Below are 24367 nucleotides of genomic sequence, written 5' to 3'. Positions count from 1 at the left end.
TGCCAGGCTGGTGAGCATGCATGCAATCTGGCCAGCAGCTAGACCAAGGCCAATCCAGCCGAGCGAGCAGTGCACAGGGGAGATTCTTATAAAATCGCCATAATGGTTCTCTACCGCCCCCCTCAAGGTGAAATATCTATGCTCGAAGCTGTCCAGTGGACGGCCGCACGTTTTATCTGCAACAGATACCAACGCACCGACTCACCCACGCAGATGCTGACCGAGATTGGGCTTGATACACTAACCAGCCGTGCGCTGCTACGTCTGAAATTTTTGTACCTTATCTTGCATAACATGATTAAAGTAAATCCTGATACCAACATTTCTTTCAATACTTGCAGAGAAACCCGTCATAAGCATCAATTCACACTCCAAGAATATTTTTGTGCGTGAGTAGAATTCTTTAGTTCAGAGTGTGGTCTCGCGGTCTTCAATTGACAAATTTGTTGAACTTGCTGGCATTTCTGTACTGTCAACAACGAGGATGTGATATCACTTATGTGTCTTTCTTTTGCTTTTTATGTGTAAATGTAAATCTGTGATGACGTCAGTGCATGAATGACGGTATCCTAAGTGTTTTCTTTTTATGTGCTTGCCTCTTTTTTGTTGTAGTGCTCTTCGCATACTCTTGTGTACAAACGTGGGCACTTAATCCACTCCTGTAAAAATTTCTAAAAGGATTGACACTATCTCCAAATAAATAAATAAAAAAAATTAGATAACTTATTTTGATGGATTGATTTTTCCTGAACTCTTTAAACCTGAATAAGTGACGCATGACTGCAGCAGGTGATTTTAGTATTAGCTTTGTGAAAATGAACCATCTGAAAACCAGATTAAGGGATATAATCTTACCTGTTGCTTGAGACAATGTTATTAATTTAGCCACCCGCATATCACAGCACTCCGAGACTTTAATCGATTTATGCTTCGCTAATTTCCATCAGGTACTAGAATACCAGGTGTTTTTTCATGTAGGTTAGCAATCAGTAGCCCCTATTTTCACTTTTTTCAGAGAAGATGGAAATGAATCATCTCGTATGCGTTCGGAAAAATTGTGATAAAAGTAGCATCACCAGATTTTGTAATTTAATCTTTGTTATTGACTGAATTGCTGTGAAGCGGATTCATCCTGTGCTTACGATATATTTATTGAAAAGCTGTGAGAAAGTTACGATGCAGCATTTCTAGCGTAAACTCTGAAGTAGCATAGGAAGAGTAGAAAATAATGAATGATGGGAGCACTCTTGAAACGAATCATACAAAAGAATAAAATGCTCTTATTTTTTCAAAACGAGAAGCCCAGATGACTTAACTGAGCTCAAAAAGTTTCAGAACAAAATGTAGCAGATTTAAAGAAGGCTAGACTTTTATTCTATATTAGCAAGTTTTCGTCTAAATTACTCAACCCGAAATTACTTTGGCGAGGTATTAGTGCAATCCTAGGAGGAAAAACAAAGGAACTTCTAAATAAACTGCGAATCAGTGGAGTTAATTATGCTATGTTAGGAACACATGCTCACCTGGAGATAATGTATTGACTGTGCTTCCTACAAAACGTGCAATTAAAGAGTATCGCTGGCCGGCTCACGCATATCGAAAAATGCTGCTCACGGGAGATTTGCACGACAAACTAAAAGTTACAGGTGTTAGTGTTCTCCAAAGGTAGCAGTAAAAAACGACCCGAGCAATTATCGTCCAATTTCTCTATTGCCACTGATTTCAAAAGTAGCTGAGTGCATACATTTTAGGCGGTTAAATAACTTCTTACATTCTAAGAAACTAATTTCTATAGAACAGTGGGGCTTTCAGCCTGGTAAAGCCGACTCAAACAGCAATGTTGATATTAAAAACTGCATAAATTATAATTTTGAAAGTAGACCTGGGGTGGTATTCTGCCGGTGTCGCCTGTTGCGACATGTCGCATATGGGCGGGGCCTAAAAAAGTGCTTACAGATGCTCGAAGAAACGGAAAAAGCAGCCGGCACTTTCGTCTGCGGTGCATTCATTCACTCCGAGAAGCGACAGTTTACCACTGCTGATTCACTAGCAGCAGTAGTTTCGTATCTTTTATAGCAAGAATATTTGCCATCACATGACGTCTAATGTTCAAAAAATGATTTGAAAATTTAATATAAACTCGCTTTACTTCATATAAGTCTATAAAATACCGCGAAAAAGCTCCAAATCTATTTTTCTTTCGTTCCGGACGGTTGTGCTAGGTTTCGGCTGCGTTTCGGGCAGTTGCAGACGGTAGCAGTGTAGCTGGAGGTCCCATTAGGCTTGCGCGCTCCAGAATCGAGAGCGTATCTAAAAAACTGGGCTGAATTGCAGCTTAAACTTTATCGTCGAAGCAAGGTAAGTCATAGCGAAAAGTAACAACACCAGTAGTTGCCGGTAAACATGCCGACCGGAATCGCAAGGACTGCTGAATTGGCTGAAGCGGGCGGCTCTCGCTTGAAAGGACGTCGCCATGTTTTCACGCTAAGGGCGCAAAAGCCGCAACTGCCGATTGCGTTCGTACGCTAACGGTAGCCCGTCGCCCGCGCGAATCGCTTCAGCGCATTCCGTTGTTCGACTAAGCGTAGTAAATTGGGGCGACGTCACGACGACGTAGCAGGAAGGCGGATCCGTGTCGTCACTCCGCCGTCACCGCGGCTCGAGCCAATCAGCGAAGTGCGACTGCGACAGGTCGCAAAAGGCGACACCGGGAGAATACCACCCCAGGGGTGGTATTCTCCCGGTGTCGCCTTTTGCGACATGTCGCATTCGCTCTTCGCTGATTGGCTCGAGCCGCGGTGACGGCGGCGTGACGACACGGACCCGCCTTCCTCCTACGTCATCGTCACGTCGCCCCAATTTACTACGCTTAGTCGAACAACGGAATGCGCTGAAGCGATTCGCGCGGGCGACGGTCTACCGTTAGCATAGAGTTTCTTACTATTACCTAGAGGGAAAGCTGGCGGCGCTGCACTTCAGCCACCATGGACGCCCAAAGCATCACGGGGCGGTGAGCTACTTGTTGCGGCACAGTCGTAATTTTTTGGGAGCATGGAGTGGCACTACTAAGACATTTCATTCTGAAAACGCTGTTCGTGTGTGCGCAGACGACTTTCGCACGAACGCAGTGGGCAAAACTCACAGTAGTGAAACCGCGACGACACACGACGCCAATAGAAGGTTTAACTTTTCTAAATGGCATTAAAAAACCTCTTATAGCATTAAGCAACAACATATTTTTTGAAAACATATTTACTTTTAAAAGTGCACCTGTTAATTACGAAATATTAGTTTTTATAGTGTTCACTGCTTGGCCAATGGGAGAGCGAGTCGTCTCTTATTTTGGGCAAACTTTGCACTTAAATGCTTTTCTGCTCGTTTGTTGCAATCATTAGACAAGATATTGAATGTTAGGACGTTTGTAGTTATCAAACAGCTTTATTTTTCTATTATTTTTTGGCCAAAAGTTGCAGTTCCGCAACAAGTAGCTCACCGCCCCATGATGCTTTGAGCGCCCATGGTGGCTGAGGTGGTCACGTGGGGTCTCCATGCAAACTCCCATAGAGGGGTCGCCAGCTTTCCCTCTAGGTAATAGTAAGAAACTCTATGACCGTTAGCGTACGAACGCAATCGGCAGTTGCGGCTTTTGCGCCCTTAACGTGAAAACATGGCGGCGTCCTTCTAAGCGAGAGCCGCCCGCTTCAGCAAATTCAGCAGTCCTTGCGATTCCGGTCGGCATGTTTACCGACAACTACTGGTGTTGTTGCTTTTCGCTATAACTTACCTTGCTTCGGCAATAAAGTTTAAGCTGCAATTCAGCCTAGTTTTTGAGATACGCTCTCGATTCTGGAGCGCGCAAGCCTAATGGGACCTCCAGCTACACTGCTACCGTCTGCAACTGCCCGAAACGCAGCCGAAACCTAGCACAACCGTCCGGAACGAAACAAAATGAATTTAGAGCTTTTTCGCGGTGTTTTATAGACTTAAATGAAGTAAAGCGAGTTTATATTAAATTTGCAAAATTTTTTTGAACATTAGACGTCATGTGATGTCAAATATTCTTGCTATAAAAGATACGAAACTACTGCTGCTAGTGAATCAGCAGTGGTAAATTGTCGCTTCTCGGAGTGAATGAATGCACCGCAGACGAAAGTGCCGGCGGCTTTTTCCGTTTCTTCGAGCATCTGTAAGCACTTTTTTTAGGCCCCGCCCATATGCGACATGTCGCAAAAGGCGACACCGGCAGAATACCACCCCAGTTTCCCTAGATTTCTGCAAAGCCAGGTTTTCGCCTCGTCGCGTAGCCGGTGGCCGGTAGGAACGAATGGCCTTGAACAGCCGTTGCCTAGCAACCGTTTCAGACGAGCTCCGCCAGGTGGCGTCGCCGTCGTCGGCGCCGCGCCGCTGCCGCGCGTGTAGTCGCTCGCTCCCGCCAGATGCGTGCTCTCCGCCAAAGTAGAGAGTGAGGGGGTGGCTCTTCGCGGGGGTTTACGCGTGCTTCGCCTCGGTAGAATTTTAAAAAGAGAAGGAACGGCGACAGGACCAAGCTAGAAAGAGAACACGCGCTCGTCGAGACAGCAGAAGAACGGGCTGCATGACTCGAAACGCGTCGCAGCTGACGCAACTGACCAGGCTTAGTCAGAGCTAAATCATGCCTAATTTTTTTCAGGAAAAGGAGACAATCCACAGAAAGATCGACATAGTGTGACAACACACTGTAATGTTCTCGAAAACGCCGGAGGGCTCGTTCTGTGACGTCATCATTCTCAATCTTGGTCTCTTCTATAGCGACAAAGTCGAGCCGACTACTCAAAAAAAGGCGTGGAGAATTGGTATCTGCTTTTGCTGTGTATGGGCCTTCACTATGAGCCTACACCAACAAGCCCAGTTCGCCACACCTGTGCTCCATTGCGAAGTTGCGAAGTTCAGTTGCGGGCGGTCGGCATGATCGACTACTGGCGCTTAAATTACGCAATTATGAGGCTAGGTAAGGAGCGAAAGGCCGAGTACCTTCTTGAGGCAGCCCCGTTTCTCCTTGCAGTGGCTTGTTTTCCAGAAAAGGAATGGCGCAGTAATTGTCCTACATCTCGGTGGACATCCGAACCACCCGCGATGGCTTGTTTGACGCCTTGCGGCGAGGCTTATGCCTGGCAGGAAGAACGTCCTCTGTCTCCTCCGAACAGCCATATGTTGGCTGTGCGCACCTCTTCGCAGCGAAATTTTCGCAGGATGGGTCTGATTGTGAGCATACGCAAGGGAGCACAACGCTCATTGCTTCTTGGCGAATAAATGCGAACTTAGTGTATGTGTTCCCTTACGACTGTATGCCAATGTGTTGGTGTGTCGTTAGAAAGGAAGGAAAAAGTATAAATTATAAACATAATGCTTTTGCATTCAAAACAAGTAGTGTTGAGTACACTCCGTATTTTACCCGCAACGCCTTTCGCGTTTCAGACTGTGCACAAGCCTTTTTCGATGCCTATAGCACACAGCGATACACCTAGACTTCTCATTTGACCGCAACACATGCATTCCGCAGCGCAATCAGATGTCAAGCTTCTCGAATTCTGCTTCTTTTCGAGCCGCATACCCTCCGCAATTTCCGCTTGCATTTTGTGAGTGTGATTTTTTTCCTTTCTTTTGGATGCTACCAATAGGGACCGTTATTTTTATGCATTTAAGTAGGTTTGACTGCACTGTTGTATGTGGTCGTTACTGCTAATGTGTATAGAGCATTGCGTCGGAATATACTTGACTATGCCGGGCCGCTTGTCTTTGTGTTGTTCTTATGGTCTCGAACGTGCGTCTCCGGATCAGCAAAAGTTCTTTACAGATGCTGATGCATGTGGCGACAATTCTCTTCCAAAATCGACTTTCTTGCTGTCCTCCGAACATGTCATCTGAGTTTCCGAAACTAGAGTTACCTTACCTGTTCGCAGACTTGGTTGCTCCACTAATTTGGTGCCTGTGTTTATTCGTTTTGTCCAGGGCCCAATCCTTTCTACTGAACCGCTCTGAATATCATAGCTTGCCTGTCGTTGGCCAGTCGCCTTGATATTTCGCGTGGATTGAATTACAAAACTGTGACTTCGACCTCCGAGTCACCGAACTGATTCAAGTCGTGCGTCAACTGTCTCTCTGGCATTTTGTAGACTCCTTCGCTCGAGACATTTCGATTTTGGGAACATATTTCTCTGCATCCCTCTCTTCTTTCGCAACCTTCAGTTGCAGTTGCCTGATCTACTGCTCCAACGCTCCTTGTGACAAGGCATCCGGCAAAATACCTGTGAGTGCCAGCTCCCTTTCTCCCATTCCAGCTGCAGCCATCTGCCCCGTTGCGGTTTCTCCAGCGCTATCACTCCTGAAAACTTCAAAGCTTTGACCTCACATGTGTAGGATATAAACCGACGGAAACCAAGCGGGTATACGCTTTGCTGCCAAAGTCTTTCTGTGAGGCTGTCGGTTCTCCGGCTGGAAAAGATTAGCCAGTAAGGTCTGCCGCCTCTTCACGGTAGACCCTGGGGCTGCTTTCTTAACCACTGTTGTCGTTCTCACTTGTATCCAGGCGAAGGTCTACAGCTCCAACTGAACAAATCCTGTTGATTGCGCACGGTATGATTACGAAATTTTTTTAGTTGCTTACTTATGAATTTTGAAATACTTTGTTCCTATCAGACTTCCATTGTTCCTTTTATCTTTTGGAACATGAATGAAACTTCTCAGATAATCCTACAGATTACAGGGTGAAATATATTGGTTCAAACAAAACGGCTAATCCAAAATCAGTACAGAGTATGCGATCAAATAGCACTCGCCCACAATAGCCATCAAATGGGGGGCCCATGGGGGGCACCGCGCCAGTCCCCCGGCAAAGTTACTCTGCCATCGGCGATGGCACCGAGCCAGTGGCCCATACGCACTCCCGCCACACATCGCACACCATCGCGCAGCTTGGCCTCTGACGGGCATTCTCAGGTGAGCCGTACAGGTCCATCGAATTCGCTGAAGGGCTCTCCTTGTCGCCGTCGATTTCGCTGCCACCATCCCCGCTGCTGGGCGCGACATTTGGTGTTCTGCGGACGACGAAGTACTTGCACAAAGGATGAGTTAGTGCAGCCGTACGTGCTTTCTTCTCTGCATGTCACCTTGCCTGTGGCGATCGGCTTGATGCCGCCAATGACACTAGGCGCCGCCACAGTACCGAAGAAGCAAGCCTATGGTGCTTTACGCATGCGACTTCCTTCCGCGCGTTGAACCGAGAAAATGAAGGTTAACTCGCAGCGCGACAACCGTACAGAGTGACCGCACACACCAACGTTTATAGATATATCTATAAACGTTGGCACACACTGCTGACGCTCCGCTCACGCGAACAAGCCTCGCACCCGCTTCCTTTAATGACTCGCTCTAAATTAGAGGAAACGTTTATTTTTTAAGACGACCTGTCATCCTATCTTGATAGTGAGGCCTCCTTGCCGCATGGAGACGTCATGACATTGCGTCAGAGATTGTTTAATGAAGTCGCTCAGTTAATCTTCGCAGGGATATCTTTCGCCTGCTGTAGGTAACGACAGATAATTTGAGAATGGGTCATATAACGTCTGATGGTGTTTGAGGCGTAACCTAAATTCAAAGACCTCTGGACCCGTGCTCTGGATGTATTGATGTTTCTGTTAGGTATGAACTTTCAGTGTAGATGCAATGGCCGCTCCTACCCCGCCAGGAATCTGCTGTCAGTGTTAAGTAAAGCCTTGCACCACAAGCATGGATTTATTTTTGGCGTAATCGATGTAAAACATAATTTGCTACTGCCTCATGAGCATGCCATATTTTTCAGTGTTCAAGAACCTGGAATTTGAGTGCTAGTTTTGTAACTTTCATATGCCACTTAAGGTCTGGCTAGTTTTTTTCTCATCGCCGCAAAAAAAATTCAGAAGTTGTAACCCAAAGATACGGCATATATATGAAATATGCCTTCATTATAACCCATAGCCTCTTCTGTGTATGTGCCCCGCCGCGGTGGCTCAGTGGTGACGGCGTTCGGCTGCTGATCGGGAAGACGCGGGTTCGATCCCGGCCGCGGCGGCCGAATTTCGATGGAGGCGAAATTCTAGAGGCCCGTGCACTGTGCGATGTCAGTGCACGTTAAAGAACCCCAGGTGGTCAAACTTCCGGAGACCTTCACAATGGCGTCCCTCATAGCCTGAGTCGCTTTGGGACGTTAAACCCCAATAAACCAATCTTCTGCATATGTGTACATTCCAGCCAAATATGACATAGAGTGAGCGAGAGAGATAAGATTCTTTTCAGGTCAAATTGAAACCTAGCGGCACTCCTATACGCAAGGACCATGAGCGGCTGATCGGTGCGGGCTCTTGACGCCAACCAGATCGGCCAGTGGCATGTGCGGGTTTAGGTGAATGAGGGAATTATAGAGCTATGGGAGAGGAGAAAGTGATGTCGAACACCTGTGAAGATGCTCAAAATTTAGGCAGACTGATTTTGCTGGACGTCCAGCTTTAGAAAATAATGCTGAGTATCTCATCCTTCTATAGTTTATGCCTGGCTTTCTCGGATCTAAGGAATTCAAATACATAAAAATAGGTAGCTGCGGTCGCCAACGGCAAAGTTTCGAAATCCTCAAAGCCAGATCAGTCAAGTTCGCCGGAGACGAAGGATACGAACGTCAGCAAAAAAACATAAAAGTGTTAATGTCTGCTCAGAAACCTTCAGCATACAGCCGTTGGAAAGGTCGGGTGCATTACCGTACATGCGATACATTTCCCTCCAATGTAATGAACTAAGAAAAAGAAAGATTTGTGACGTATTTGTTGACGCGGGCGCTTCCATTTTATGCGATTGCTGCCACGCAGCTCACGAAAGGGCCTCGGAGATAAGAACAAAAAAAGAGCAAGGGTTGGGGTGGAGGATGCGAAAAGTATCGGGCTCTGCCCAAAGTTGGCTATCTGCTTAAACTTTGACGTATGAGGCTGTTTCCCTTTTGGCTTCGTTTTTTTTTTCATGAAGCGTGCTTTAATAGCAAAGGTAGCGAAAAATGCTCGTATATGAAGCGCCACACGAACCTCGGCAGAGCTGTGTCGCCAGAAGAAAAAAGCTTGGCTAGGGCAAAATGACGGCTTAACCTACTCGCATGAGCGATAGTTTCTAGTTTAGTTTAGTTTATGGGGTTTAACGTCCCAAAGCGACTAAGGCCATGAGAGACGCCGTAGTGGAGGGCTCCGGAAATTTCGACCACCTGGGGTTCTTTAACGTGCACTGACATCGCACAGTACACGGGCCTCTAGAATTTCTCCTCCAAAGAAATTCCAGCCGCCGCGGCCGGGATCGAACCCGCGTCCTTTGGGTCAGCAGCCGAGCACCATAGCCACTAAGCCACCGCGGCGGCCGATAGTTTCTGAAGCCTGCGTGTGGAAGGAGACTTCTTTGTTACTCATTCGGAAGATGTAGCTGGCTTTCTCGAAGAAGGCAACCAAGACCAGTGTCTTTAGCGATGTCATGAAATATTTATTTTACACCGTTGTTCAGGACAAAGTCGTAAAAAAAGTTGATATTAACGTCACGCAGTGTAGAGATGCATTACGTCTAGATCTACAGTTAGTGTTTATATTGATTTTTTAAAGAACTTGCTAAGCTTAGATTGTGAGAACGCAACGCCTGCAACGGCCGCATATCAATTTCGGCGTACCACAAAGGACCAATAAACCGACAGACAGCTGAAACCTTTCACATCGAAAGCAGTGGCGAGAGATGCATACATCAACCGTTACTAGTATTTTGGCACAAATAACTTAGATATAGTAAAAAAAAAACTTAATGGGAAAAGAGGTCTCAGGTCACCATTGCTACAGCGGAACAGACGGAACACAGGGGAGGCAGAATACAGCGATTTCTCCGTTTACAACAGCCCTACTGATGCCGTTAAGGTCGTATGAGTTTTAATGTGTGCGCAGAGGCATGAAGTTTCATCTTATCAGGTCATCGCCTTAAGCCTGCATCGACGTTGGGGATATGACGATCGCTTTATTATCTTCTCTTCAATTTCTTATATTCTTTCAGCTTTTCTTATAGTGCAGTTGTACAACGTGCATATTTTCATTCGCCATAGAAACCTACGTTAAGGGCAATGCTCCATTAACTTCTATGTGTGTTGTTTTGCACTGTCTTCTCTTCAAATGGATTCGACACCGCGTGTCGCCAGTCAGCAGTCAGACACAAGAGCAAGTGGCCGCATGCTTTCACACTTCTACGGATGTCATTCTCCGGTTACGCATTCTTTTGAAACATTTTAGTAAACTCCACGCGTCAACGCACCACTGGTGTCCCAACGGCATGATTTGACCATTTTCGCTTGCACGGCGCACGGAACAGCGTGTACTGCTTACGGCGCATTTGATGTGGCGAAAGCGCTGTTTAGATTTGCATTTGCTTCTGAAGAGTGACATTTCTGGGCGATATCTTTCGGAGTGACGCATTCTTCATCGAGTATGCCAAGCAAGTAAGACTATGTTCCACGTGTCGATGAAAATGTCAGGTGGCTGTTTGAGAAGGAATTTAGTCACTGAACGGTCGTCGTGGAGCAAATGTTAGAAACTGTGGACGCCGGTGTGAAAACGCTATAGGCTCAGCAATGGCTCTGCTACACGTCTATATCTTGCTCGCTTTTGCGGTTGCATAGAGACCTAACATGTTCGTAATTTTGGAAAGAAAGGAAAGCTCACCGCTTAAGAGGGTTTATAACAGTTCGCCTGGATCCTGGACTACTCCGGAAGTGAGGTATCGAGTGACCTTGGACATGATTTTCAAGCCGCCTCCACTTCTCCAATGGGTCCCGTCGATGCAGTCGAAAGTGATAATTGTGCGCAGCCAACGCTAACAAAATCAACCGAAAAGGACATACACATGAAAAGAGCTCGCTGAGAAGAGGCGTGCTCAAGCTGTCCACATCGGTATGAAGAACGACTAGAAGTAAGTCGATTCGTCGGGAACGGAGTTGGCTGCTGTGCTGTCTACTGACATAAGAGCAAGCGTTGTTTATAAACGGCCCACATCTTCAAAAAAGTGTAAATGAAACTTAGTTGATAAAAAGCTGCCTTGTGGGAAAATTGATAGGCATCGAAATACTACTGGTCTCAACAATCATGTGATTACTTAATTAAGCACCAGCTGTGAGATAGGGCTCATGGGAACTGTTCTTGTCCAAGGCACTATGAAATTCTGAGCTGGTAGGGTGCACTACAGTCATTCTGTTAGATATTTTCTCGGTCATACAAGGATCGAGCCAAGTGTACGGAGTACACTTGTTAGTGCACGATCGGGTACGTGCACGAAGGGCTTTACACAACGTGCATAAGGATGTCAAAATCCGTAGGCATCAGCCTAACTATACTCCACTGCAGGACAAAGACGCCTCCGATATGTCCCAGTTAACCCTATCCTGAGCCCGCGGCGTGCACCTTCTCTCCTCAAACTTCATGATCTCATCTGCCCGGATGTCGCTATGACACCCCCTTCTAGGATTGCCCACTTGGCATACACTCCGTTACCTTAAAGGAGCATCGGTATTCTTTACTTGCCATCTTTGCCGTGCCCGATTCTTCGTTATTTGGGCTAGGATATCCTCAACTCGCGCTTGTTCCCTCACCCACTCCGCCCTCTTCCGATCTCTTAACGTTGCCCCTACCATTTTTCTTTCCATAGCAGCTGCGCTGTCGTCAGTTGTACCTTTTGCGTTAGCCTCAATGTTTCTGCCCCTTAAGTGAATCGTTCAATTAGTGGCGACCTATTTTTTTTCTCCTAATCCCCTACTATCAGTTCTCGGAAACCACGACATTCCTGTTACCCCCTCCGCCCCACCTTTTGGCTTTCTCTGAACTCGAGCCATCCCCCCCCCCCTTCCTGCCTTGTCCTTCCTTAGAAATGCCCCCCCCCCCCTTTCCTTGGAAATGCCCCTCCTTCCAGTGCCAGCCTATGTTGTTTGCCTTCTTCTCATTTCCCTGTACCACGCTGACTAATCCTCTTATCTGAGTTTTTCAGGTCCTACAGCGCCTCCCCCCCGTCGCAGCCCCTTCAAAGCCTTTGTTCATTACACACCCCCCGGATATAAGTTTTTCCACTATTGCAGCTTAACGAATCAAGGTTCACCTCCCTCCCGTTCCTGACACGCATCCCCTCTCACACCACTTTCCTTCCCTACCCCCGGGGCCTTCCTCCTCGGAGCGAAGGCCCTATTTAATCCCCTCCAATGATGAACGCTTTGCCCAGACGAAGACAAGTCCCCTTGTCGAAACGTTGACTCAAGCAACCTGTGGTTTTCCCCTCCCTTGTTCATTTTGTGATCGCCGAGGGCCATCTACCACACCCTCTCTCTACCATATTCACGGAGTAGGAATTCTGGAAATACACTGTCATTTGTCGCCGCGGCCTGTTCTGCTCGGGAGCTCAACGTCAATTAGAGACAGTGCGCAGAAAAATAAAAGCTGCACTTAGATCTAGGGTGAAGGCCACGGTGTTTCATCAACCTTTCACCACTTGTTGGCTCCATAACTGTGCGAACTGACCTGAAAAGATTTATTGGCGATTTGCACTGAATCCACACCAGGATACGCCGGTGCTTGGAACCAGTCTGTGAAGGATGGGGGCACGCCATCGCGTTGTTTGGTCCGTTCCTAATGCTTCGCCAGCACATTCAGACGTTGTTGTCGTATATCTTAGACAGGAAGTTACATAGATATTTGCACGTTGACGAGATAGAAGCGCCGGTAAGTATCATTTCATGATTCTTGTGCCAGCCGTACAGAAAGAGCATGGGAAGAGTAAGTTCTCTTGAACGCTTTCAGGGCCATGGCAGCGTAGTTGTTATCCGGTTCTAAGCGCATCTTTTCCAAAGATGATCAGCTTCGACTGCAAGGGCCTATGTAAATACAAGGCGGCATTTTTTAGCAAGCATCCCTGATTACATATCGCTAACGACCACATTTAAAACGCGAATAGCTTTGTCAATACCTGATTCACTAATGACAACCTTTAATAATGAATCAATGTATGGAGATATGGCTACTCGTTATGCGCGGAAAAAGAGGGGGGGGGGCGGTGAGAGTGGCGATAAGATAATTTCATTCAAATTCTATTTATTATTTTTTTTTAATTTGTTAGCGTCCGTGCCCTGGCTACTACTAGAAGCAGTCAATCAGACGGGGCATGGTAAGATTTGAATGAAATCGAGGGTAAAGAATTGTGTCGCATTAGTGTTACATCCACTTACTGCTTGCAAACAAATCCAGAATACAAATCATGGCTCCAGGAAAACTGTGTGCGGAATAGGGGACCTTTTTGTTGCAGCTCTGTGGCGGTACATTATACTGTGGCTGTACACTATAAGCTAAAACAAAACCCTTCCTGGCTGGTGGACTTTCCTAGCTTTTCTTTCTGCGCATGTCAGTCGTTCGATCTTGCTTACCTGTTGAGATAAATGCAGAAAATTCAATTAGCCCTTTGTACAAGGGTTTTCATTTTAGGTGTTATTTATTTTAAGTTATTCCTAAAACAGGAGTCGACCGCGTACCGTTTCTCTTTCACGCCGGCTGTTTTCGAATGCGACTGCCATTTCTCACTAATTTCCCGTTTACTCCTGTACGCAATAGAGAAACGAGACTTGTCACCGCAGGTTGGCACCATTTGCAAAGAAGCGGGAGTTTATTTTAAAATTTTAGAAAAAGTGTGATTCTGCCTAGGCTAAAGGCACGTGTGCTTCGTAACACCGCTATACTGAAAAACTTGAGGCGCCTTTCTCCTCCTCCTCATCATCATCATCAGCCTGACTACGCCCACTGCAGGGCAGAGGCCTCTCCCATGTCTCTCCAATTAACGCTGTCCTTTACCAATTGCGGCCACCGTGTCCCCACAAACTTCTTAATCTCATCCGCCCACCTAACTTTCTGCCGCCCCCTGCTACGCTTGCCTTCTGGAATCCACTCCGCTACCGTTAAGGACCAGCGGTTATCTTGCCTTCGAATTACACGCCCTGCCCAAGCCCATTTCTTCCTCAGGAAAAACAAATCGCCAATAGTCAGTTTTTACTCTTCAACTGTTTTCAGGGCCTTAGTCTGCCGTCAGGGACAGTAGCAAAGTAGACAAATTGTTCTTCGTTTGTTCTGCAAGAATCGGTGCGGCGCCGCAATTACTTCTTTTCAACAGATCTAAGAACGTCCCCTTGAGGGGCTCAACGAAGATGACTTAACGTAATCATATACGTGTTCGCTCTTCGACAGCCTGCATCATATTACATAATGAGGTCATCGAACTTGTTTATTTTTATATTTCATCGTACTTGTAGCGTAGACGTCTCTGAAATAAGTCCCATACGCGGCCGGCCAAGTCAAAGACACTTCCATTCCAGTAAATATAGGCACATTAAATGCGACTTTCCTTTCTCCTAGCTAGAAAAGAATGATTTGTGAGCGGCTGTGGAAGACTAAAGGCCAGGAAATTAAGCAAAACCAAGGCAAAAATGTGGAGAAAGTAAATTGCAATTGCAATTAAACAAAGTAAAGGTTGAGTAAACAAGAAAATTTACATGGTGACTGAGGACAGCGTAGTAAGTGACATAGAGGAAAATCATATGCGTAATTTTCATGGCTGCCCTAGCAGCAGCCAAAATTTAGAGAGATACCAAAAATCGACAATAATCTAAGTGAAATCAAACGAAAACCTCCAGAGCGATTTGGTTCGGCTGAATCAAGTGTGCTGCAGAAAACATTTCGCTCAGGCGAGCGATAAGCCACCAGCCAATGATGATGACGTGATGAAGACGGTGAACGAAGATAATAATAGATGAGTCTTTGTCTGATGGGCCACAAGAGCGTGCAGTTGTAGCTGTTAATAACACCCGCTCATTAGCCGATCAAACTAACAAAAAAGTAATTAGTGGCTGAAAAATTACCTCTTTAAGTAGCAAGAACTTTAAACACTGTGTTTATACTAACTAAAAGCCCTTGTGAGTGCACTGTATGCTCAGTGCTGACATTTTTGTTCTCAGGATGCGGAAACCTCGGGGAAAAGCCCTTAAATGTATCATAAACATCAAGATCATGAGCCTCTCTAGTATTTCTCCAATTAACGCGGTCATGTGGCAGCTGCGGACCTCTTGCCCTCTCAAGCTTCCTAATCACATCCGCCCATCCAACTTTCTTCCGCCCACCCCACTACGCTTGTCTACCACTGGAGTTCAGTCCGCTACACTTAACAACCTTCGGTTATTCTTCCTTCGCATTACATGCCTTTTCGAAGCCAAGTTATTCTTGGTCGCCGCGGTGGCTCAGTGATTATGGTGCTCGGCTGCTGACGCGAAAGACGCGGGTTCGATCCCAGTCACGTTGGTCGAATTCCTATGGAGGCGAAGTTATACAGGCCCGTGTACTGTGCGATGTCAGTGCACGTTGAAGAACCCCAGGTGGTCGAAATTTCTGCAGTCCTTCACTTCGGCGTCCCTCATATTCGCTTTGGGACGTTAAACTCACACAAAACCATTTATTCTTGGTTTCAACTAGGATGCCATTTACATGCGTTTGTCCGTTGACCCACTCTGCTCTCTTGCACTCTCTGCAAGTTATACTTTTGATTTTTTTTTTCCGTTGCTTGCTGTGTTGTCCTCAATGTCTTCTTTCGTTAGCCCTAAGTGCATCCTGCGTTAAAAGAAAAAGATTGTGGAAAGCGCGTGCAGTTCCCGGAAGAAATGTGTACTGCGTTAGGAAGCCAGGTAGAAAATCGAATAAAAAGAGGTGCCGCGCCGAGGTGAGTACATACGCAACGGTACTTTCAGGGCAGCCAGCTCACGAACGGCGCTATATCAGTTACCTCATCAAGGAACCTCTATCACTTTCTCCCTTAATGGGCTAAGCTCAGGTTACGATTATTTTGATGTGCTGAAGAAAATTTGGCTCAAAAGAATGACTTCGAATGTGCTGCAAGCGGAGTACGCGTGTCTTACAAGAAAATAAAAATAAAAGCCTGAGTGTGGAAGACCGCTCGTGCTCAGACGCACTTGGCGTTGTCAGAGAGAATAGCCCGCAGGTGTTAGTCGCCGGATGACCTTTCCATAGCGCGCTGTCGCATCTCGGGCGACATGGAAGAGAGCTCGCCTTCCCCTGTTGGTTTCAAGCCTCTTTAGAGGCAGTAGAGGCGTTGGAGAAACAACATTGTTCTTTATTGAGTTGGACCCGCCGACATAGATCTCACGTAGAGAGAAAAATACGGTTCGAGTCGTCGTGAAAATAATCGCTTGTTTCTTCCTGAATGACCACTGAATCTATAAAGTGTGCTTCGCGAAATTAAATGCTGAAAGAAAGACGACCCTGTCTCTTTCTTTTCATTACAAGAAACCTGCTTGGTGCAACGCAGGATGACTTCTCCTTGGCTACTGTGCAGTTCTGATGGAGTCTAAAATATTATGAAGCCCTTTAGAGCTACACTTAGCGAACAAGATATAATTCTGCTGCTTGCATGCTAATACTTCAACAAGTGCACTCGCAGGCTTGGCCTTTAGGAGTCGGATGAACTGTATCATTCAGGGACTCTTTATTATAATGAGTTCGCTCCCTTTACTGAAAATCTGTCTATGTTGAACATCCGGAGTTGTCATCCGGCACATCTAATGCGGGGGATTTAAATGGCAGCGAGCGTCTTTAGCACAGTGAAGCAATAAAACTGCAGCAGTTATTGGCAACATACAATTTCAAGCCAGCATGATGGAAAAAATTATACTAGTCATGGATAATAAGCTGGCCACTAGTTTGTCATCATCCTACTTGGTACATGAAGAGCTATTTTAATAGATGACATTTAAAACCATATTGTGCAGATGCTACGATAAAAAGACAAGGCTTTTAAAAGACAAGGTTTAAAAGACAAGGTTTTAGTAGGCGCGAATATAAAAGATAACGCTTCGTACACATGTAGGTAACGTTAACTTTCAGTGTGTGAGTATCACTTTTTGGTTCGTTTATGCAGCTTTTCTCTTAACTGATAGTCCCTTTCTGCCCCTTCGCAAGTCTCAAGCGCTAAAAAAAATCTCTTCAGTGCGACCTCAGAGATGTTCTTTAAATTTAATGCTTGCATCCGCACATGCCAAAAGCTATCGTTCTGACATCGGAAAACTTAGATTTTACGCAGCAGGGCAGTGGCTCACGGCTGTAGGTCGAAGCGACAGCACGCTGACTTATGTTCGATCATAGAATGCATCTGAGAGCAAAAACTTCTTTTTTTGAGAGTATGTGCTTGCGAGAAAAGGTCTTAGCAGAAAGAAGAGAGAGAATGAGAGAGAGAGAGGGGAAGAAAGTGAACGTGGACAGAAGCTAAACATCTGCTCACTAGTTCAAGCATCTGCAGCGAAGCGGGACACCGCAGAAAGAGCGCCGGAAGGAAGTCCAGACAGGAGGTCGAGGTATGCTGGCAATGAACTTTCGCACGCAACGTTTTCCTATGTAGACTTGCGCTTCACTGACAGGTTCGTCCCTGATATTTTTTCAACGCACTTTTGCTTAAGGGCTAGGATGAGGGTTATGCTGGAGGTCCTTTTATTCTTTGCCTCTTTATTTCATTACTTTTGTATTTTATTCTGATGCATTAGGCCTTCTGGTACGGGCCTTGCGTTACAATCGTGGCACGATTGCGTTACAATTGTGTCGATCATATATCATACAATTTCACGTGCTTATTCTACTGTGCGCTCTTCGATAAATCTGCCCGCTGCAGGGGTAACAAAAAAAGTCTGTTTCTATATACGCTTCTTAAACCAAACCATTCCCTCTTTGTCGTCACTGCATTCATGCTGCTGTAGAGCTGGCCACAGGCACCGTTAATCACCTGCTCAAACGTGAAACGTAGCGGCTACTACTAATAAACGGCTGAAACAATCAACGTAGGAAACAATCGCCCCGAATTACAACTATAGAATATGGGTATACACATTTTCGTTACCATTGTGGAAGCTCATATTTCGCGCTAGCAGTGTCTTCCCACTAGCTCTATCAGCTCCCATTCCTGGCGATAGTTTCTTCCTATATTATGTTCGGTTTTCCAGGAAGTCTTTAACAAACCTATAGCCTGGTTGTGTAAGGCAGGAATTAAGACTTCCTGCTTTAGCTGCAGTCTCCTGGGGCATTCGCGAAGGATATGGCCACTGGTCAGTCGTGATTCTTGCAAACGACAAGCGTATAAATGTCGGCCAATTACCGAACGACCAGTGACATGATGTCGCATGCTCAGCTTTCTCTACGTCGATACAGAAGATTTTTTCGGGTTATAAACATAACGAATGTTTGTCATTCGGTCACGCTGCGAGTTATAGATCTCTCTACGGTGTTTTTTTGCAACGTGCTCATTTTGCCTTGAGCTGTTTATAATGCGGATAGAAACGTGTGCTGCAGGGGAGGCTAAAGAAGGTGTCGAAAAGTACAAGGCGGGGGACTTCCGGAAAGCTGCTCGATAAACCAACTAATCAGCGCCGTATACAGACCACTATGATGAACCCGGGATGGAAAGTTGCTGTAAACTAAACTGACGTCAATGCTTTTTTTCTTGTCCGCAGGAGACGGGAAAACAAATATAATATAAATGCAAATCAAAGGTTATTTGCTGCATGCAAGGACATATTACACCGATGGAGTTTCTTGAGAAGTGAAAAAAAGGCTAAAGACTGAGAGATTAGCAAACAGTTCTCTACATATTCATAGTGCAGATCAGGCGTTGGACGGGCAGTGTCGTTAAAAGCCTGCGTCTGCCTTTTCCTCTTTTTAAGGACGAAGTGCATTTTGGATGCCTAATATATAAATGGATAATAAAGGAGGCAGTGCTGAATTCTTAGAACGATGTTTGCAGAAGAGGCGAGCAGCAACGGGATTTGAACGTCGTGCAAGCTAATAAGGACGAAGGTTTCATGCAGATAATGGCTACAGTGGCCTTAGCTGAATGCTACGTAAAAACACCGATTTTTGACTGCCACCCAAACAAAGTGCGATGTTGAAGTACCTCAGACGCTGCTCTTGCACGAGGCTTTACGCAAACCTTTCATTTTTTTGTGTGCGTGGCAAAGGGAAGAAAGAAATGCAAAAGTTAAGAAATATTAATGTGCGACCTTATGCGCAGTCACCAACGCAGATTGGTCGCGGACTGATCGAATTGCTTGGTCTCACAAGCTCTATTTACAGCTGTATCCGAACTTACAAAACTCTCATCAGATTAGTGGACAATGCGCTCAGCACGCTAGTATAAATTTTTAGCAGACGGACCGCACACTAACTCCACTGAAGATTGACCGCACTCACTGCAGAAAAGAGACCTGTCTCATATCTCCTCTATTAACCCTGGAAAACATCCTAATCTCATCCGCCGGTCTGGTTGTCTTCCCTCATATTACTCAGCCATCCAAAACGATATCCTGCATCGTTGTCAGCAAGCTCCATCGTTTTAATTTCACCAGGTGGTGAAGACGACCACTGGAAGGAAAAGTTGATTTTTGACAGCCTACTTCCCATGAACTTAAAGATGGCCGACATCATAAGACAACGCGTCACGCATCGAACGCCGAAGCAAGTAAAATGCGGTGACTGAAAGAAGAAACTTGACGCCTGTTTTAGTCTATAATTTACACTTAGTTAGGAACATCTTTACCCTGATAGCGGCTTAGGACAGCACAAGACTAAAGTATCTACAACAAAGGAATGAGCTACATGATGCGCGTTGGCGTCAAGAGGAATTCCCGGTGTCTTTTCAAGACGACATCTCGTTGACGGAATTTAAGGGGTCTTTGACTGCTGAAGCCGGTGCCGAGTCTTGTCAGGGACACGCGGCTAACCGGTGCATTTGAACGTCCTAGACTGCGCGCGCGTGTGTGCGTGCGCGATCATCCATCACTGTCACATAGAGTATCATTACAGGAGCAGAGCCAGACTAATATCAATGGCAGTCTACAGTGACTCGTCTCCAAGAATTATTTAGTTGTCGGCGTCCTTGTTCATTTTGTCTGCCTTCTCAGTCGGAACTTGCTCCATTCATATTTCGCTCAGATAATACGAAACAAGTGGGCGTGCACTATGTGGGGATAGGAGTTGGGGCTGTACTGATGGAGGGGGAGGTAAACCAAAATTTGCGGCTGCTTCGCCAATGTGGAGAGCGCAAAGAATGACGGATTTTTCGAGCCGGACAGCGCTACAATTGACGATTATTCCCTCTCCGTCGCAATTGAGGGGAATGTTGGTCCGAAGCATAATGTCGGCTATCGAGACCAGATCTGTGCCCTGTGCTACGCACAAGTGTGTGCAATATGCTATTAAGAAGGTGTACTTGCGAAGACAGAACATCGTTTCATCAGAGGCGGGTGAACGAACATCGGGCAACTGAAACAGGCTTGAGTACGAGCGCCCAAGTATGCTTTAGAGAATAGCTAGTAGTATCGCGAATGTACGCGACAGATTTGTCTATAGAGAAAAAAAAAAGAAATACGAAGGCTGCTGGGAAGTTTGCTATAGATATATAATAATAAAATGCACGAAGTTAGTAAGCACATTAATGTACGAGATTTCTCATTTCAGGAAGACTGAACAAATGAAATCTCAATAATTCAGTCCTCCTCTAAGAAGACAATTTGACAAAGGTGTAGTTTTAAGCACGCTTCCCATCCTACTTAAATCAGATGCTCAGAGACGATCCTAACTTGAAAGCACGTACTTTTCTGGCCGCATGGAAAAGATCTTCATAGAGCCACATGCGAAAGAGGGGGCTTTCGCCTACAATAAACTGCGACGTCAACACCCACGACAGTGGCTTTTAAAACCGAGGAAATTTTACATACAAGTATCGCTGTTACTAAAATACCTCCATCTAATATGTGCTAGAGAAGGCTCGCCTAGGCATGCTGACTTTTTTCGGTGAAAGCTCTAGTGTGGCCTTCATCAGCTACAGCATTGTCCGCTTCGATTGCCCATTGCGGCAGTATGTCCTGCGTGGAAAATACCCGCGTTCGCCTGTCAGTCTTGAAAATTAAGTGCCTGTAAACGTGGTTGACGTGAATTGTATGCACGTTCTTTGAGTTGGAAAGTAACGAGAAGAAGCTGGAAAGTGTCACTCAGTTTATTTCTTCTAAGGGGAGAGAAGCGTAGTGTTTTTCATCGCGTCAGCAGAGCAAACCAAAGCAACATGCATTGGTGGCAGATTTCAATACTTACTGCAACCTTTAACTTAGTAAAAGCAAATGGAAGAATACATTACCATACGCCACTTTTCACTACAACACTAAAAGGAAACATTATAAAGCAGCCTACAGACGTATATTTCCGACACAGCGTTCTTTCACACTCAGTTCTGTTCTCCTCACGAGCTGCTCCCAGCGGTAGGGGGCGAGTACAGCGTAGCTTTATCCACTGAAGATTGACTGAGAGTCCACGAGACGTGCAATTTAAATGTAATGGTTAAAGCATGCAATAGTTAAAGCAAAGTGCCAGACGTACTCCCTTCGGAAGGCATCTGTGCTGCTCTCATCTGCGTCAGATATGAATGGGTGGGTCGACTTTTTCACGTCACATTCATTTAATTTATCTAATGGAGCACGACAGAAGCAAGGAGAGAAAAGAGAACGAACACGACCACTAAGTGAATGAAATGAGTATGAAGTTAACTTCTGACCAGCCAGACTTAACTCCTTTAACGATTTGTGGCGGTGTCATAAGGAAGTTGGGCATGGCAGACCTACAGGAATTTGCAAGTGGCTCCTACACTAAGCAGATTAGAGGGACGAAAGCCGGGTGGAAGGTGGAGGGCAGAGGCAGCGACCTGTAGTGGCATTTGCAAGCTGGCCGTCGCTCCGAGCCCTGCCGAAGCGAAAGTACAGACGAGGGAATTTATGCTCCTCCAGCTGCACTTCATGCTTGACACGTCATAAAAATTCTGCCGAGTGGAATTCCAAGCGGGGCACCGTACTTAGCTAACTGTGTTTATCAGCCTGTACTAGGCATTTTTAGAGGGGTTCTTGAACAGATTACCAGAAAATTTGAAGGTGTCAAACAGAAAAACATTGAGGAGATGCGAAGCGTTGTTCGCTTGATGACCGTGCGTGAAAGAGCTAAGCGCTTTCGCGGAATATACTGCTGTTAACAGTTTTAGAGGCGAATATACCCGACGATCAAAAACGAGATCAAATCTGAGAAACGCCTCAAGAATGGCTAATTCACTTCGACATCGTAGGCAAGTCGATCAAAAGGAATTTGTTGCCGTATGGTTGCTTATTTTTTCCGAATGAAACAGCTATGGTTGCCTAAGCAATTTTCCTATGATCCACGATGTATTTTCATACATCGATGTATTTGGAGTTATCATGCCAGCGTGATCGATCTAAGGAGTGTTATATTGCTCACCAACCATGTGGATGCGCTCGTCTTCCAAGCGAAGCTTAGAAAAATTCTCCATAGACAAGAATCGCTGTTCTTCGGCGCAGCCGTTTACGTTATTCTAAATGTCACACCCAGCACGTGTTTTCCTGCGCCGTTGCAGCTGTCAGTGTTTGGCTGCGAACGTCATAAGAGAGGTCACGCCTCTGGACATTTCGCTTAGCAGTTGTCGTTGGTCACCACGCATCGCTTAGCGATAGATGCGTTAAGTTCACTGGGCGTCGAAGAAGAAGTGGCTTTGTAAATCATCGTCTCTAGCTGCGGCTCGTCACAGCCTGACTGCAGCTTGCCATGTTTCTGTTACCACAGCGTTGTCTGCGTCTATTCTGTAACCTTGCTTTGCTCACTCTGCTGATACTCGTATCACAAAGGGCAAAGTGGATGGCGCTATCAATCAACCCGTGTAACTCGTCGCCTGAAAGCGACATTGGTGGCTTAGTGCGTGGCATTTTTGACGTTGAAATGTACTGAGCTCTTTCGATCTCTCCCCCCCTCCCGTCCCTCACAACAGAAGCTGGAGGTTTAAAGAGCTGTAAGCTGCTGACGGGTGCCTTTTTTAAAGACTGCATCCTAACCGCTACGTGTAAGAAGGAATAATATGAGTGAACGCAAGAACAGGAAAAAAGAAAAGAAAAACATAAAAGTAGATGCCATCATGTCTACATTTGTCTGGGTGGGTCCAACCGACTCGTGGGTTGATCTGTGATATCATAACCTAAGAAACGTGTGCGCACTATAGACATCTCTTGTGTGGTGCGAAATCACACAAGCACCGTCAGCACGCCACGTAAGATATATGTAGTATGAAACAGAATTCACCCTGGAAGTACATTTCATTTTCACCCCGTTTAGCAGTACTATAACCGTGTTCTGAAAGCGCAAAGCTGCTTATTATTGGATTCAACAAAAATTCGCGTATTGATGCGGACAAATGTCTTCCCCCAAATTTGCGCGACTCACTTGTGGTCCCCTGTACTGAGGTATTGTGTTCTCTGTGACAGTGTGTGGGTGTTCTTACCTGGAACGCCTTCTATACCTTGCAGAGCCTTGATACAGAATTCCTGATAAAACTTGCGCAGACACCCTCACGGAGTTAAACTACTGCATATGGTCCGAGACAGTGTGATGCTATGGCAAATGTGGCATGTTATTGGCTCAGTCCAATACTTATTGAGTAGAATCCTTGCTCTGTATGGGCTAGAATCAAATTTATCGAATGTGTTACGCTTGCGCTCTTTGAGCTGACACAGTCCCTGGAAGTTTCCAAAACACTTACTGGAAAGCCGCCTAGGGTCCGTTAGACGCATTCTGTGGTCTCAAGGAGATTAGAGGACGCTACGCATGAAATATACGCAAGCTCAAGGATAAAAAGAAATTTACAAGCGAAAACAACCCACCTCTAAGAACGCCTGCTTTTAAAGTCATGCCTTTATGTTTTCCCTTCAGTGAATTTTATAACGTACGAGAGATCAGTCTTTGCATTGGTTGCAATGTTCGACGTGATTTCCAAGTCGTTCTTTTCAATAAGAACATTTCTAATGATAGTTCTTAGACACACCGGTAGATAAAGTCGTAAGGGCACACACGCGCAGAAATAAATGCACAAACACAAATACACATAAAAAACAGTGAAGGCAGTGAACGGGGACGTGATTCTCACGAGATTTTGGAATTCGGACCTTCGGCGTTAAACATTTGGTCTCCTCTACGATGACCGGGACCACTAGTCAGTTACTTCTTTTTATTGGCTCGTTAGGTCTCCTTCGAAGTTGGGTAGTTAGTATTGGCTCCCAGAAGGGAGTGCTGACATTTAGTAACAAGGAAGCATACATGCGCTACGGAACGAAAGATGTATTGTCAATGGCGAGTTCTTACAGCCGAGCTGTCTGCCGGACTGGCCTCTACAACGT

General features: G+C 45.8%; 1 protein-coding gene across 2 annotated transcripts in view; it reads left to right on the top strand.

Moving 5' to 3' along the window:
* The first annotated feature begins 17396 nt into the window (after positions 1-17396).
* Positions 17397-24367, top strand: part of LOC149364087 (beta-1,4-N-acetylgalactosaminyltransferase bre-4-like) — a 38753-nt gene continuing 31782 nt past the window's right edge. For both annotated transcript variants that reach the window (XM_089574096.1, XM_089574094.1), the window contains exon 1: positions 17397-17458. The gene's annotated coding sequence lies outside the window, so the exon portion shown is untranslated. The remainder of the gene's footprint in view (positions 17459-24367) is intronic.

Source organism: Amblyomma mixtum, chromosome 2 (assembly GCF_055824585.1).
Source record: "Amblyomma mixtum isolate Tamu chromosome 2, ASM5582458v1, whole genome shotgun sequence".
Lineage (NCBI taxonomy): Eukaryota > Metazoa > Arthropoda > Arachnida > Ixodida > Ixodidae > Amblyomma > Amblyomma mixtum.
This window is presented reverse-complemented; position numbering and strand designations above follow the sequence as displayed.